At 40.3% G+C, this 15,232-nt stretch overlaps 1 long non-coding RNA gene across 1 annotated transcript in view; it reads right to left on the bottom strand.

Moving 5' to 3' along the window:
* Positions 1-1,865: 1,865 nt before the first annotated feature.
* LOC122813342 overlaps positions 1,866-15,232 on the bottom strand; it is a 207,801-nt gene continuing 194,434 nt past the window's right edge. Inside the window, exon 3 of the long non-coding RNA XR_006366665.1 lies at positions 1,866-1,933. This is a non-coding gene — a long non-coding RNA (uncharacterized LOC122813342). The remainder of the gene's footprint in view (positions 1,934-15,232) is intronic.

Below are 15,232 nucleotides of genomic sequence, written 5' to 3'. Positions count from 1 at the left end.
CTTTGAAGGTTGGTTGGCTGGCTGCTATATCCTTGTCAGGATATAATCCATACAGCTAAGGCTACTGCAGCAGTGATCAATATTATGAATATCCAAATGTATTGGAAGAGGAGAGAATTTGCAGGTAGTGCAAATGGAAAAATGCCTGATCATGGAAGCAGCGTGATTGTCTCCAGGGTTCTATCACAGAGATAAGGCAAATGACCAAAAGACAAAAGACAGATCTCCCAAAGGCTAACCTGCATCTGAAATTCCTCCAGATTTTTCCTTGATACATTCAATACATGTATGAATTCTTCTAAATACACAAATAGCAAACAATACTAAAGATTACCCCTGCCTCACTGTAGTCTAGCAAAATATCTGTAAACAGTAATGTGGGCCCTGTTTTACAGGACTAAATCTGAGCCTGTAAGCAGAACCTTTAAGGAATACTAAACTATCTTAATGCTGTAAATAAAAAAATGATGGTGGCCAAGTCAAATTTCCCTTTGTTCAAACAAAAAGATCACAGTGGCTAGTTCATCCACTCATAATGAATACATGGTATACCCTCTTCAGACAATTGCAAGCTGATTTTCTTTCCATGAAGAAGACCTGCTCAGAGTCATCAGTCACTTGGGCCATTTACTGAAAATGGGATGCATGCTCCCTTGTGAACATCTTCAGGTCCTTGCATACTTGAACAGGTTGTTAGCAGCTTACCTTCTTGCACAATTTATCAAGTTTGGACAGAATAAGTGAATGTCATGAAGAAGTTGTCAGGCTGCGTTCATATCCAAAATTTTCAGGTTGTTTCCATGTCCAAAAGTGATAAACCCAAAACACAGACACTAAATTCTGATCCACAAAAACAATTTAATTAACATAAAATCACAAATAAAATGCATAAACTCTCATGTTTAAACTGAGCACTTCGTCATACGCTAAAACTTTGTACCAGGAAACAGCACTGTTAAAAAAAAAAAAAATAGAGACCTGTCATCCTCATCAGTAAATTTGCAAGACGACAGAATGCATCACTGTGGATCAAATAAACAGGGACAAAGGGAAACTACAGTCCCTATACCCCAAACCATTTGGCTTTACACTCACTCTACATACACTTATCAATTGGTCAAACTCGATATAAATCCCTATGCAACTCCTTAGGTTGCCAAGTGGCTCACTGATAGACACCACTCTCAGAGTCAACAGCAAAATACTTCCCAAGAGACTTGTCACAGGTGGTGTATCCCTGATCTCCATTTTTAGACCACTTCTATTTGGTATCTACTTCTCTTATGTCAAATCTGATGTTAAAGGCCTTTACCTGCCCAAGTTTATGAACGATTGTAAGCTTGGAGCCCTTATCAACTCCATTCTCCATATTGTCTAAATGCCTTGCCTCTTTTCTCTGTCTCCTACAAACTCCTATGGGGCAGTTTAAGCCTGTGCCTAAAAAGTTGTTAACGACTCAATCCTGTATGATCTACTACATATGAGTAAAACTGGTAGTAAAATAAATAGAAGATCAAGGGATCTAAATCTATATTATGACATAAGTAGGATTTGTAGGCATTCCAGATATCACTGTGCACCACGTATGGAAACCAGAGAACTACTTGAAAAAAGGACATACCATATAAATGACATATCTGCAAGGTACCTCTAACCACAAGAGGGAAAAAAAATCTATACAAGATGCATTACAAGCCCAGGTAAAACTTAACTACACTAAGGCATGACTTTGTAACAAGTAAATCTATAAAGGTCTGAAACATCTTGCATGCTTATGAAGTCCCAATGCATTTTGGAGCGCTCTTTGCATTTTAAACTAGAAAGCATAACTACTGTTAGAAGTTTTAATCTAAAATTAATGTCATACCTGCAGGCATCTTCATGTTAGCTTCATAAAGGACATCATCAATCGTCAATGAGTTAAACACTCGAGCTGCAACAACAAAACAAAAACGAAAGTTATGTACTCATCATAATGAAAGATCCGTGTGGCCTGTCTCCATCTGGATCAACCTGTGGGACTTCAGCTGTGACTCAGATCCAACAGCAGATGATTCTAAAGGCTTTAGCTTGTTTTGGCTCTGCCTCACGTACCCATAACTCCTCACTCATCCATCAGCTCCTCAGATATAGTTTGCCCCAGTAGTTTTTAAGTGTATTAATGTATAATTAATTTGGTATAGGTTTACATGAGGTAGAGATGAATGAATATGTTTTGTATTTAAGTATGATGAATTTTATTAACAAAATGCCATTTCCTTTTTAAGAATTTATGGCGGGAAATGAAGCTATTAATTGAATGATTATTGAATAATCAACAATGTATAAAAAGAGTGAGGTGCAATGATAGAATGTATTCTGAAGAAGTTCGCAAGGACGAAACCTAGGTCAATAATAAAGCAGTGTTCGTTACAGAGTTCGTATTGTGGCTTTATTGGAGTTGGTTGGTACCTGAAAGTTTTGTTTTGTTTTGGAGCCTGTTTTCATCTCCTTATTGGCATCGGCCTCACCTTGCTTTCTACAAATAGTTTGCCCCATGACAAAAACACATAATGATACATCTCCAACTAGTCCTCCACTTCCTCCACAGACACAAGAAAACCCCCAGGGGAAGTGCGAGAATCTAGGCTAACAGAATGAAAGACCTCTGTTGTCTGGTCATCACAGAGGCAAGACTCACCAAATCAACAAAAAGGTCAGGGGCAAGAGTGCGACATTGAACCAGATGGAGACATGCAACACGGCTCTATCGTTATGGTGAGTACATAATTTTCATATCCGGTCTGCTCCATCTGGAGTCAACCTGTGGGACACAGTCCCCAGCCAAAGCAATTCCTCGGGAGGAACTAAGGAAGGATATTCCACAACACAGTAGAACCAAAAGAAGCCCTTGACCTGGATTGCATGTCCAGCTTATAATGCAATGCAAAGATATGCGGGCCCAACCAACCAGCAGCAGTACAGATATCACCCACAGGTACTCTCAAAAGAAAAGCTGTAGAAGTAGTAGCCACGGCTGAGTGACCTTTAGTCTTTTATGGAAGAGTCTTGTCTTTCAGAGAATATGTAAACAAAATACATTCTAACAGCCAATTGGACAAAGTTACTTTAGACACAGATGAGCCAGGGGTGGTGAGGAGCCAATCATCCAGGTACAGGAAGACCCGACAACCCTGGAGCCAAAGCCAGGCCTATATTTTGAGAAGGAAACAAACAACTGACTAAATTTTCTGAATGACTTGGTACGGTCAAGAGAAAAACTTAATTGCCTGTGCACATCCAAACAATGCTAAAGGTATTCACTTTTGTTGGAAAAATTGGGAAAGAAGTCAAGAAGATGAATGGATCTGTGAAGGTTATTCTTGGAAGCTATTTTAGGTAAAAAGGAAGGGTTTTATGAAGAGAAACCCTGTCCTTATGGAAAACTAAAAGAGGAGAAGAACCAGGTGCTTGCAGTTTTGAAACTCTTTTAGTTGAGGTGATTGCCACCAAAAATAAAGTTTTCCAAAACAAAAGCTTCATATCCAACAAGGCTGAAGGTTCAAAAGAGGGGCCAGTCAAAACCTGGAGAACAAAGGGGAGAACCCAAGGAGGAACCAGACCGCTTACTGGAGGACTAAAAAGAGAATTACCCTTTCAGAAAAATCCAGGAAATCTTGAGAGAGGCCAAGGGCATATTATCTCTATCAAATGATAGTAGAGAAGCTACAGCCTGAATTGAACAACTCAGCTAGGGAATCCAAAACTGTCTCCAAGGGGGCCAAGATGGGGTCAAGTCCCAGAGGCTCCGCCTGCAAACCAAATCTCTTCCATTTACTGGTATACACTTTTCTAGTGGATTATTTTTGAGAAGATGACAATAATGAACCCCTGCCTGTGAAAGTTTGGGATTCCTACCTATGAAGGGAACTGGAGGAAACATGCAGTCAACTTGAGGGACTAGAGAATGGGGGAGTCCACATTGGCTGAATGAGATGGATCCAGAATGAATTCCAGCACTCAAGGGCGGTGTTTCAGAAGAGGCCCTCAGGAAGGGGAAACCACATCTGGCGAGATCAAAAGGAGGCAATGAGGATCATGGAGGCTTTGCAACAGGCTGTTTTCCGCAAGGACTTCACTATGACAAGAACTGAGGGATAAGTGTAAAGCAGACCCGGAAGTCAAGAAAACGTCAGAGAATCCCTGGGTGCCTGTCCTGGAGGGGGAACAAGGGCATAATAGCTGTCATACTTCGTGATGGACAGGGATGCAAAACAGGTCACAACAAGAAATGCTCCAGCACTAAATAATCCAAGCCACTGCCAGATTTAGGGACCACTAGTGGGACAATAGAATGCTCCTGCCAAGACCGTTGGCCAGAATGTTGGACTTCCCCAGGATATGCATTGCCACCAGAAACTACAGAGAGCAGATAGCCCACTATCAGACCCTCATAGCCTCCCAACATAGAGGGTAAGTACATGTTCCTCCTGGTTTGCTGAGGTAACTGACAACAGACGTACTGTCCATCTGAACTGCATTACACCTCTGGGGAGGATGGTCCTGAAAAGCCTGCAATGTTACGAGGATTGTTGTCATCTCCAGAATGCTGATGTGAATGTGAGCCTTTGCAGAATACCAGGACCCTTGAAAGACCTGCCTTCAAAATGCACCCTCCTCCCCAGGAGGGAGGAATCCATGGTAAATGTGGCTGAATGAGAGGAGATTACAGTCTCCCTTGTAGAAATAATGGAGACTGTAACCACCACTGAATCTGCTGGTGACACACCATCATCAGTCATACTGGTAAATCCAATGGATGCATAAGAATGGACCAGTGCATGGCCTTTGCCCATTGCAGGACCCTCATGTGATACCCAGCTAGAGGGACCAGTCCTACTGATGCTACAATATGACCCAAAAGCCATGGAAGTCTGTGAGCTGGAGGTTTGGGAATTGCAAGCACTGACAGGGCCTTAGCTTGAAGACTGAAAACTCTGGAGCTTGGGAGACTGGCAATCTGATGGACTGTGTCCAGATAACATTCTATGAACCTGAAGACTTGTACAGGATGAAAGCCTGATTTTGGGTAATTGACTGCAATGCCTAAATTGTCCCATAGCTGAAGTAAGGAATCCCTGGAGGAGGTCAACAATGCCTTTGTTGGGGCAAAAAGGAGCCAATCTTCCAGGTATATTAAGATCAAAAAACCTTACAGCCGAAGCCAGGCTGCGACCACTGCCACGCACTTGGTAAACACCCAGGGGACTATGGTGAGACCAAGCAGCAGGCCCCCTGAATGGAAAATGACTGGCTCTCAGCCAAAAGCAAAGAAACCTTCAAGAACATCAATCTATTTTTATGTGATGGTAGACGTCCTTGAGGTCTATCAAACACATCCAATCATCCTTCTTCAAAAGAGGTAATATGGACTGCACCATGACAATTAGAAAGTTGCTCTTTTTGATAAACTGGTTCAGCCTGCTCAGGTCTAAGACTGGTCTGATGTCCTTTGTCTTCTTTGGTACTAAAAAGAATCCATAATAGACCCAAGATCCTATCTGCTCTGGTGGGACCTCTTAGATGACTCAATCTGCGAACAGTTTTTGGATCTCTGCGTCTGCAAAACATCTCTGATGGGATAGAACATGGGGAAGACATTTTGGGACAACTTTTGGAAATTTTATAAAGAGGAAAACATATCATCTGGATATGAATTTCAACATTCAGGCATCTGAGGTGATGGCCTTCCAAGCTTTGGGGTGGAGAGCTAGATGACCCCAGATTGCTCCAGAGGCACGCAGTTGGGCAACCATTCAGGATCGCTGAAAAGGTCTGCCAGAAAAAGTCCCATGGAAGCCGTAATTCAGCAGACTGCCTCTTCCCCTAGGACAGCATCCATTATGTTTCTCCCCTGCCCATGGGAGGAACCTTCCAGAGGAGCATCCTGGGAAGAAAGCTGCAACTTCCTGAAGAGTCGTTTACTCCCATCTGATTCCTAGAGAAGGATCACTGGGTGGTGGATAACGAACTTCGATGGTAGACAATGTCCTCCCATCTTGCTTGCTCCTCGTTATCATGTCCTTAACCTTGGGTCCAAACAAAGAGGACCCAGCAAAAGTGGCAATGATAAAGAATGCTTTGAAGCAGTGCACAAAGTCGGCCACATCTAGGCATGCACCTCAATGCAATATTAGAACCTGCCCTTCTGGACACTCCCATCAGCCACTTCAGAAATTAGTCTCACAGATACGGTGGTGATGGAAGTCAAGATGGACAAAAGAGTCTCCAGCTTCTGTATATCTGGAGACTGCTGTGTTTTGAGGATGCTTGACATTTCCAAGACACGATCTCGTTGAAGCCTTGTCAAGTGGAATTTTATTAATAGCACTCAAAGTGAAGGTAGATGAGGCATAGAATCACTTCCCTAATCGATCCAGCACCAGAGACTCCATGTTCAGGGGTTGAATTAAGGAGCTCTCTACAGAAATCTCCTTTCTGGTGGCTATCACTACCACAATGTCATCTATGGCCAGACCCTTGCCCAGTGAGGCCTGTCTTTGGGGGAGCCACAAACTCTGCCTGGTTTCCAAGGGATTAGTTCTACTGTGCTGGGCTGCTTCCATGACCTTTAGGACACTGGGTCTATGACAGCATCCAGACGGGGCACCAGCCAGGGCATGGATGAGCCTATGCCAAAGTCCTGCACAAAAACTGACTCCTCCAGACAGGCAGCTTCAGTGGTCTAGCCCCCATGCTGGCGAAGCAGCTCCAATAAGTCGTCCAAAGAGGTGTCATCACATGGGGACTTGAAGGAGTCCTCTCCTTCTTCTAGGTCTGGATGTTCAGTGAGGGATTAATTCCAGACAATCCAAGTGATTCTTCTTGCACTCTCTCTTCCTCAAAATCTTCCACTCCAATGAAGATGGAGAAGAGGTGGAAGTAACCCTACAAGGGGACAGTCTGGAGACTACTTGACACAGGCTGTTGGGGAATAGTATGATGACTGGTCAGAGGAACAGATGGAAAATGGGAGGAGGTGCTGCCCGGAGTCATCCGGCCCTTCCCTCTAACCAAGAACATCTTCTCCACAATGTCAAAGCCTGAGGCCAAAGTAGGCCTCTCAGATCAGAGGGTCTGAGAATATGAAGGTACAAGAGAAAAATCCCGAACCCGAAGGAGCAGTGCCAAAACCAGAGCTTGAGACTGGAGCTGAACTAAGGCCGATGCTCTGTGAGGGACTGATGATCCCAAGACTGAAACCATCAACCCCGACCTCAAAACTCCAGCCTCAACACCACAGGTCCAAGGTGCCAAAAGCTCCAAGCAACTCCAGGTTGAAGCTACCAAGGAATAGGATGGATCCAATGACTACCAGGCTGTCGGATCCAATCCAGAGAGCGGAAATTCCACTGGCCCTGAAAACCTCAGGTCCAAGGGAGGAAATCCGAAAGATGGAGTGGAGGGTTCCAGAGTCTGCGTCAGACCTGAGGGGATAAGCCCTAGTTGCAACTGTACCTGCAAAAAGGACTGCATCAGCTGCTCCAACTTTGATAGTTCGAAAATGCTCACTGACCTCGACGACTGGACAGATGAGGCCAAAGAGAACAGGTTCTAGGGTCTAAGTGAAGATGACACCACATGCCAGATCCGAGCCACAGAATCTCTGAACCAGGGTGGAGACAGACAGGACTCCATACAGCGAGGAGGAATAGGAGGGGAAAAGAGGGACACCATACTGCCCAAAGGTGCCTCTTTTACCAGAAAAGGACTAGGTATGCTTGGAACCAGAGAAGTATTCAGAGACACTTTCAGCGCAGAAGGCAATCGGCTCAGAGATATCAGAACCAAAGCTAGTGCCAAACACTCAGGAAAGCTAAAGGTCATGGGATCTTCAGACCCCGGGAACCTGGTAGAGCTATTCCCAATTTGGATGCAGATAAAGACCTTCTTATCCCCTCTGCTGGAGAGCCTGAAGTCTCACTGTTGGGACTTCTAGACCAGGTCTTGGGATTCGAGGGACAGAACTTAGAAACAGAATAAGAACTGGATGGCAAAAGCCCCATAAGGATGAGTTTGGCCTTGTGGTTATTAAGGGCACAAGGGCAAAAGATCTCACAGAGAGAGAACAACTGGAGTCCAGACATTCTAGACAAAGGCAGTAAACATACTGGAGGTGTGCATCCTGTGATGGCAGTTTGTGCCCACTGAAGATGCAGTTTCTAAACCCCTTGTCCATAGAAAGACCCACAAAACACACACACACACACACACACACACACACACACACACACACACACACACACACACAAAAGGAGACTCTACAACAGGAAAAAGTGGAAAGGTTAAAATGGTTTCTACCTACATACCTATAAAAACTACCTCATACTACCTAGAAAACTATCTAAAACTAACTCAAAATGTTTGGTACTAAAATAAAGGGCAAACGAAAAGGAAATCTCACCACTCCTAGCAAGTACATTGAGGAAAATCCCGAAACACCATGCAGAGCCACGGACCAACTTGCAGACCACAAATGGTGGCAAATGAGATCTGGGAAGGAGAAGCAGGGAGTTATGGGTTAGGCAGGCAAAGCCAAGACTAGCTAAAGGCTTTAAAACTGGCTTGTCTTGAATCCAAAGTCCCACAGACTTAATCCAGACAGAGCAGACAACATCAGATAAGTTATTAAAAAATGCATGTCAGTGATATAAATGAGTAGATATAATTATATATTGTACTTCAATCGCATTTCCACATATTCCAGTGATTTTGTGCTAGAAAGATTTATCTATAGTGCAGTAAAACAATTGAGCAATAATAGGAATCCAAGTAATTTGTTTTCGTTTTTACAGAAAATGGTGCTAGATACACCTCTTTTTAGTCAATTTATTTTTTGGTTCTCCTTCGTTTACTGACCCTTGGTGATTGGACTTCAACTGACAGTCCACTACCAACACACTTATTTAGCTATGAAATGTCAACATCTGAGAAGTGGCAGTATATATGCCATCACACTGAAGGATATGAAGAACTTATTTAAACCCTCTTTCCTCTAGTGTGTAATGCATGCTGAGCTGGGTATCTTTCTACATACATACTTTCACCGTGTACATCTGCTGGTAGTCTCAGACATTGTTAATCTACTCCAAATCCCACGTCACTCTCCACTAAGGGGCTGTGAAAAAACATAAAAGCACCCCAACCAAGAAAGGAGTTCTAGCCATTATCTAGTTGATACCTACATTCTCCACATACTTCACATACACATGCTGATTTGCTGGCATGTCAGACAGGAACTCTCCCTCATCTTCACTGGGCTGGCTAGCATCCCAATTACTGTGCTTGCAACATACAGTGAGACACATTCTAAGTGCAATACAAACCTTTTGATTGCACAGTACAAAAAAACTGTAGAAATATACAGATGTACATGTAACAAACACCCCACACTCTGTGCTGTTGCCTCAAAAAAAAATCCACAGGCATGAAATGATCCAAAATATTGGTAAAAACACAGGTTTATTACTCCAGCCAGTCAAAACAGTAAAATAGCTTAAAAACCATACAGAATAAATAGAACACAACTGTAGTGTATCCAACACAGTCAAGCGCTTTCGTCCTGCTCTAGGACTTCTTCAGAACTGTGTTTGCTAAAACCCACTCCCTCTTTTATACTGACAATTAACTAATTAAAATTTAAATCATGTTAACCATTTATAATCTGTTAAAAAGTGTGTAGTAAATTTTAATGTTTCTGTGAATGAAAGCAGTGTTGTTTACTGAACTAGGATTTTTTCTATTATAAAATAGTGGCCCTATGTTTCAATTCAGGTTTTATAGATACATTGTCATTGATGCCTGGGGTTACCGTGGCATTAAGTCTCAACTGCCACCTCATTTCTGCCCTCTCCAAGTTGTTTTTCCAATTACCCCCTCTCGGATTACTACCAGTAACTTCCAGAATACCAAATAAGAAAGAGTGATTGGGACTATTTTTAATATGCCTGTATATAGCATTATTTTCATCATGTTTTCTCACAGCATACAAATGCTCATAGATCCTCCTTCTAAAAGTTATTTTGGTTTTACCTATGTAGAAATGCTGACATTCCTGACAAATAGCTATATATACCAGTCCTTTCGTAATACAGGACCCTGTTGCTAATTTTATCTCCCTATCCATTACTTCCAGCCATACTGAGATTCCCACTAAGATGTACCTAGTTCACAAGTTCCACATCTAGTTGTCCCACTCACATTGCTCTTAACATTAATGGGATGTTCCAGTAAAAATTTTAAATTGTAATTAGTTTTAAAAACAAATGGTTCTTTTCCTACTGTATCTAATATTTCCTCGTTCCCTTTAAACAGCACCCAGTTTTTCTTGACAATATCCCTAAATCCTACTACTTGTTTCTCCATAAGTCACCACCATGGATTGGGTATAATCTTTCCTTGTGTTAGTTTCATTCTCCTTCACTAAATAGAATCCCAGCAGGGGTTTATACCTACTACCCCACTCACTAATAACTTGCTCACAAATGGGTAATACAAATTCAAACGGGTAACCTCTTTCAGAAAAAAATGTTACTAGTGTGCCCATCAGTGTTAGCACACATTCTTGCTACCCGGACCATTTGACCCTTTACTATGTTTCTTTTTGTGTATAGTGGGTGACTACTTTTAAATTCTAAATAATCATTTGAAAAAGTGGGATTTCTATAAATTTGAGATTCAAATTTCTTGTTATCATAATTCCTATTAAGTAAAACATCAAGATAATTAATACTGTCATTATTAGAAGTACCAGTAAATTTAAAATATTCACAAACTATTTATATATTCCATAAATTCTTCATGTTTATCTCCCACCTTCCATAAAATAAAAATATCGTCCAGGTAACGCAAGTAGTGAATCCAAAACAGAAAAAGAGGTGTTAAAAATGTATAACAGCTCCCACCCATACATTACAAGATTCACAAACAATGGTGCGCAACTAGTACCCATGGCTATACCACTGACCTGACGATAATATTCTCCTTCAAAAGTGAAATAATTATTTTTTAAGATGATTTCCATTAGTGTCATAATAAAGTTCACCATAGTATTACTTAATGATGTGTTTTCCACTAATACTTCATAAAAAAGCTCTAAACCAGTTTAGTGAGGTATCGAGGTGAACAAGTCAACCACATCCACAGTAGAGAAACTCAAACTCACTGAAAATGTATCCTGTTTGATTCTGCCCAAAAAGTCCCAAGAGTCCCTTAACACATGTTCTATAGGGACCAGGGACTCCCTTACTATTCTGTCCGCAAAAAACCCTAAAGAGTAGGTAGAACTGTTCTGACAAGTTATAATCAACCTGTATGGAGGATCCCTGATGTCCTTGTGGACTTTCCCAAACACAACCGGAATAGTAGGGCTTTGATTCACCAGAAAACCGTGTACGTCTTCGTTTAGGACACCTTGTAATAGTGCATCTTCTAACATCATCTGGATTCTCCTATGGGAAATATTTATTTCAAAAAGCTGTTGAGAAATTACAACACCTGAAGGCACAGGACTCTGAGGTCAAAGGGAGCCGACAAGACAGTGTTGTGGGTGAATAGTCATCAGGAGCGACAAATTGAGGCTCTAGGGGAAATATGGTGATGTTAACAACGGCCATGACCGGCTCTATTCCTTGTGGACAGAAACCAACTTCAGAGACAGTGGGGCATAATGTAAATAGATTCCAGGACTGGTTCAATAATGACTTTAGGTTGTTCAACGTTTGCACAGAAGACATGGAGGAGAACATGGACAAAAAACTCAATGATTTAGAACAATCGCTTTGTAAGGTACGTAACTTACAATGCGATAATGCATATTTAGCAGAATGCATTAAAAACCGCAAAGTACCTAAGGGATTAAGGGTTTATAAATTCCCTAATCGACTTAAAAGGGGACAGAAAGAATGTGATGAATTATGTGAAATGTTTGACAGTCATGGGTTCGAACTCATGGAATTTATTAAGTTAAACAATAATAAGGTCAAAGAAATGCTTGTTGATATTGAGAAATGTAACAAAGTTATTTTAAATGATGTTCATTTTAACAATGTTTCTGTGAAATATAATATGATTTTTGACAAAGTTGAGGAACAAGTAGAAATTAATATTGAAAGGAAAAAAAGAAAGTTAGTTAGGGATGAGAATGAGTATAGAAATCAAACAGCTTACCCCTTCCCAAAATCTTACTTTGGTGAAAGTTATGAAGGAGACAATGTTTCAAGGGCTGAAATGTTCGATAACAGGCAGGGCAATCCTCAGAGAGAAAGTGTAATGGAAAGTGTGTATGATCAAGAATACCCACCCTTAAGAAGATCCGAGAGGTTGCAAAATAAAAGAAACAACTATAGGAACCATGATTTTTTTTACCTCAGGGTCCTACCAGGGGGAAAGGTTTCCTGATGCAGCACAAGTGGAGGAAGAACAGCTACAAGTAACACTTAATGAAGTGGGGCAGGAAGTAGACATTCTAAGCTCTTTTGATGGGTTGCTGCTGTCTTACCAGGGTTTTAATATTTTTAATTACGCTGGTATTAATATTGATAAGAATATTTTCACCTTACAAATGAAAGGTATTAAATTTGTTCCCTCTAAAAAAGAAGATGCAAGCTCTGTGCTACCTGAATTAAAACTTTTGGAAAATTAACCTAAAATACATGTTTAAGGACAACAACATGGCTAAGGAGAAGGAATGGCTCTGAAGAAAAAGTTGTTTTAACCTGTCACTTCACCCCTTAATAGGAACTTTTGATAAAGTTTGTTCACAGGAGATTTTTGAGTATTTCAATGAATTTAAGCCTAGTAAATTTAATTTAAATAGGGAAGAGAGCTGTTTACTGAGGGAATTAAGAAGTAACGACCAACTGAGGTTCATGAAACCAGACAAGGGGGGTGGGATGGCTATAACCAATAAGGAAGATTACAACAAGATTTTTTCCATGTTACAGCAGGAAGAGAAATACCAAAGTGTTTCTAAAAATGAAATAAATATTCCCCATAGGAGAATCCAGATGATGTTAGAAGATGCACTATTGCAAGGTGTCATAAACGAAGATGTACATGGTTTTCTGGTGAATCAAAATCCTACTCTTCCGTTTGTGTTTAGGATACCGAAAGTCCACAAGGACATCAGGGATCCCCCATACAGGTTGATTATAACTTGTCAGAACAGTTCTACCTACTCTTTAGGGGTTTTTGTGGACAAAATAGTAAGGGAATCCCTGGTCCCTATAGAACATGTGTTAAGGGACTCTTGGGACTTTTTGGGCAGAATCAAACAGGATACATTTTCAGTGAGTTTGAGTTTCTCTTCTGTGGACGTGGTTGACTTGTTCACCTCGATATCTCACGAAACTGGTTTAGAGCTTTTTTATGAAGTATTAGTGGAAAAAACATTGTTAAGTAATACTATGGTGAACTTTATTGTGACACTAATGGAAATTATCTTAAAAAATAATTATTTCACTTTTAAAGGAGAATATTATTGTCAGGTCAATGGTATAGCCATGGGCACTAATTGTGCACCACTGTTTGCGAATCTTGTAATGTATGGGTGGGAGGGGTTATACATTTTTAACACCTCTTTTTCTATGTTTTGGATTCATTACTTGCGTTACCTGGACAATATTTTTATTTTATGGAAAGTGGGAGATAAACATGAAGAATTTATGGAATATATAAATAATTTAAGCAAATATTTTAAATTTACTGGTACTTCTAATAATGACAGTATCAATTATCTTGATGTAATATATAAATAATTTAAGCAAATATTTTAAATTTACTGGTACTTCTAATAATGATAGTATCAATTATCTTGATGTTTTACTTAAGAATTATGAAAACAAGAAATTTGAATCTCAAATTTATAGAAAACCCACTTTTTCAAATGATTATTTAGAATTTAAAAGTAGTCACCCGCTATACACACAAAGAAACATAGTAAAGGGTCAAATGGTCCGGGTAGCAAGAATGTGTTCTAACATTGATATAGTAAAGAGAGAAATGGGCACACTAGTAAAAATTTTTTCTGAAAGAGGTTACCTATTTGAATTTGTACTACCCATTTGTGAGCAAGTTATTAGCGAGTGGGGTAGTAGGTATAAACCCCTGCTGGGATCCTATTTAGTGAAGGAGAATGAAACTAACAACAAGGAAAGATTATACCCAATCCATGGTGGTGACGTATGGAGAAACAAATAGCAGGATTAGGGATATTACCAAGAAAAACTGGGTGTTGTTTAAATGGAACGAAGAAATATTAGATACAGTAGGAAAAGAACCAACATTTGTTTTTAAAACTAATTACAATTTAAAATTTTTACTGGAACATCCCATTAATGTTAAGAACAATGCGAGAGGGACAACTAGATGTGGAACTTGTGAACATTGTAGGTACATCTTAGTGGGAACCTCAGTATGGTTGGAAGTAATGGGTAGGGAGATAAAATTAGCAACAGGGTCCTATATTACGAAAGGACTGGTATATATAGCTATTTGTCAGGAATGTCAGCATTTTTACATAGGTAAAACTGAAAGAACTTTTAGGAGGAGGATCTATGAGCATTTGTATGCTGTGAGAAAACATTATGAAAATAATGCTATATACAGGCATATTAAAAATAATCCCAATCACTCTTTCTTATTTGGTATTCTGGAGGTTACTGGTAGTAATCCGAGAGGGGGTAATTGGAAAACAACTTGGAGAGGGCAGAAATGAGGTGGCAGTTGAGACTTAATGCCACGGTTACCCCAGGCATCAATGACAATGTATCTATAAAACCTGAATTGAAACATAGGGCCACTATTTTGTAAAATAAATCATCCTAGTTCAGTAAACAACACTGCTTTCATTCACAGAAACATTAAAATTTACTACACACTTTTTAACAGATTCAACAGGGTTAACATGATTTAAATTTTAATTTGTTAATTGTCAGTATAAAAGAGGGAGTGGGTTTTAGCAAACACAGTTCTGAAGAAGTCCTAGAGCAGGACGAAAGCGCTCGACTGTGTTGGATACACTACAGTTGTGTTCCATTTATTCTGTATGGTTTTTAAGCTATTTTACTGCTTTGATTGGCTGAAGTAATAAACCTGTGTTTTTACCAATATTTTGGATCATTTCATGCCTGTGGATTTTTTTTGAGGCAACGGCACAGAGTGGGTTGTTTGTTCCTTGTGGTGTTTTCTCCAC

Source organism: Protopterus annectens, chromosome 1.part1 (genome assembly GCF_019279795.1).
Source record: "Protopterus annectens isolate FY-2018-M chromosome 1.part1, PAN1.0, whole genome shotgun sequence".
NCBI lineage: Eukaryota > Metazoa > Chordata > Ceratodontiformes > Protopteridae > Protopterus > Protopterus annectens.
This window is presented reverse-complemented; position numbering and strand designations above follow the sequence as displayed.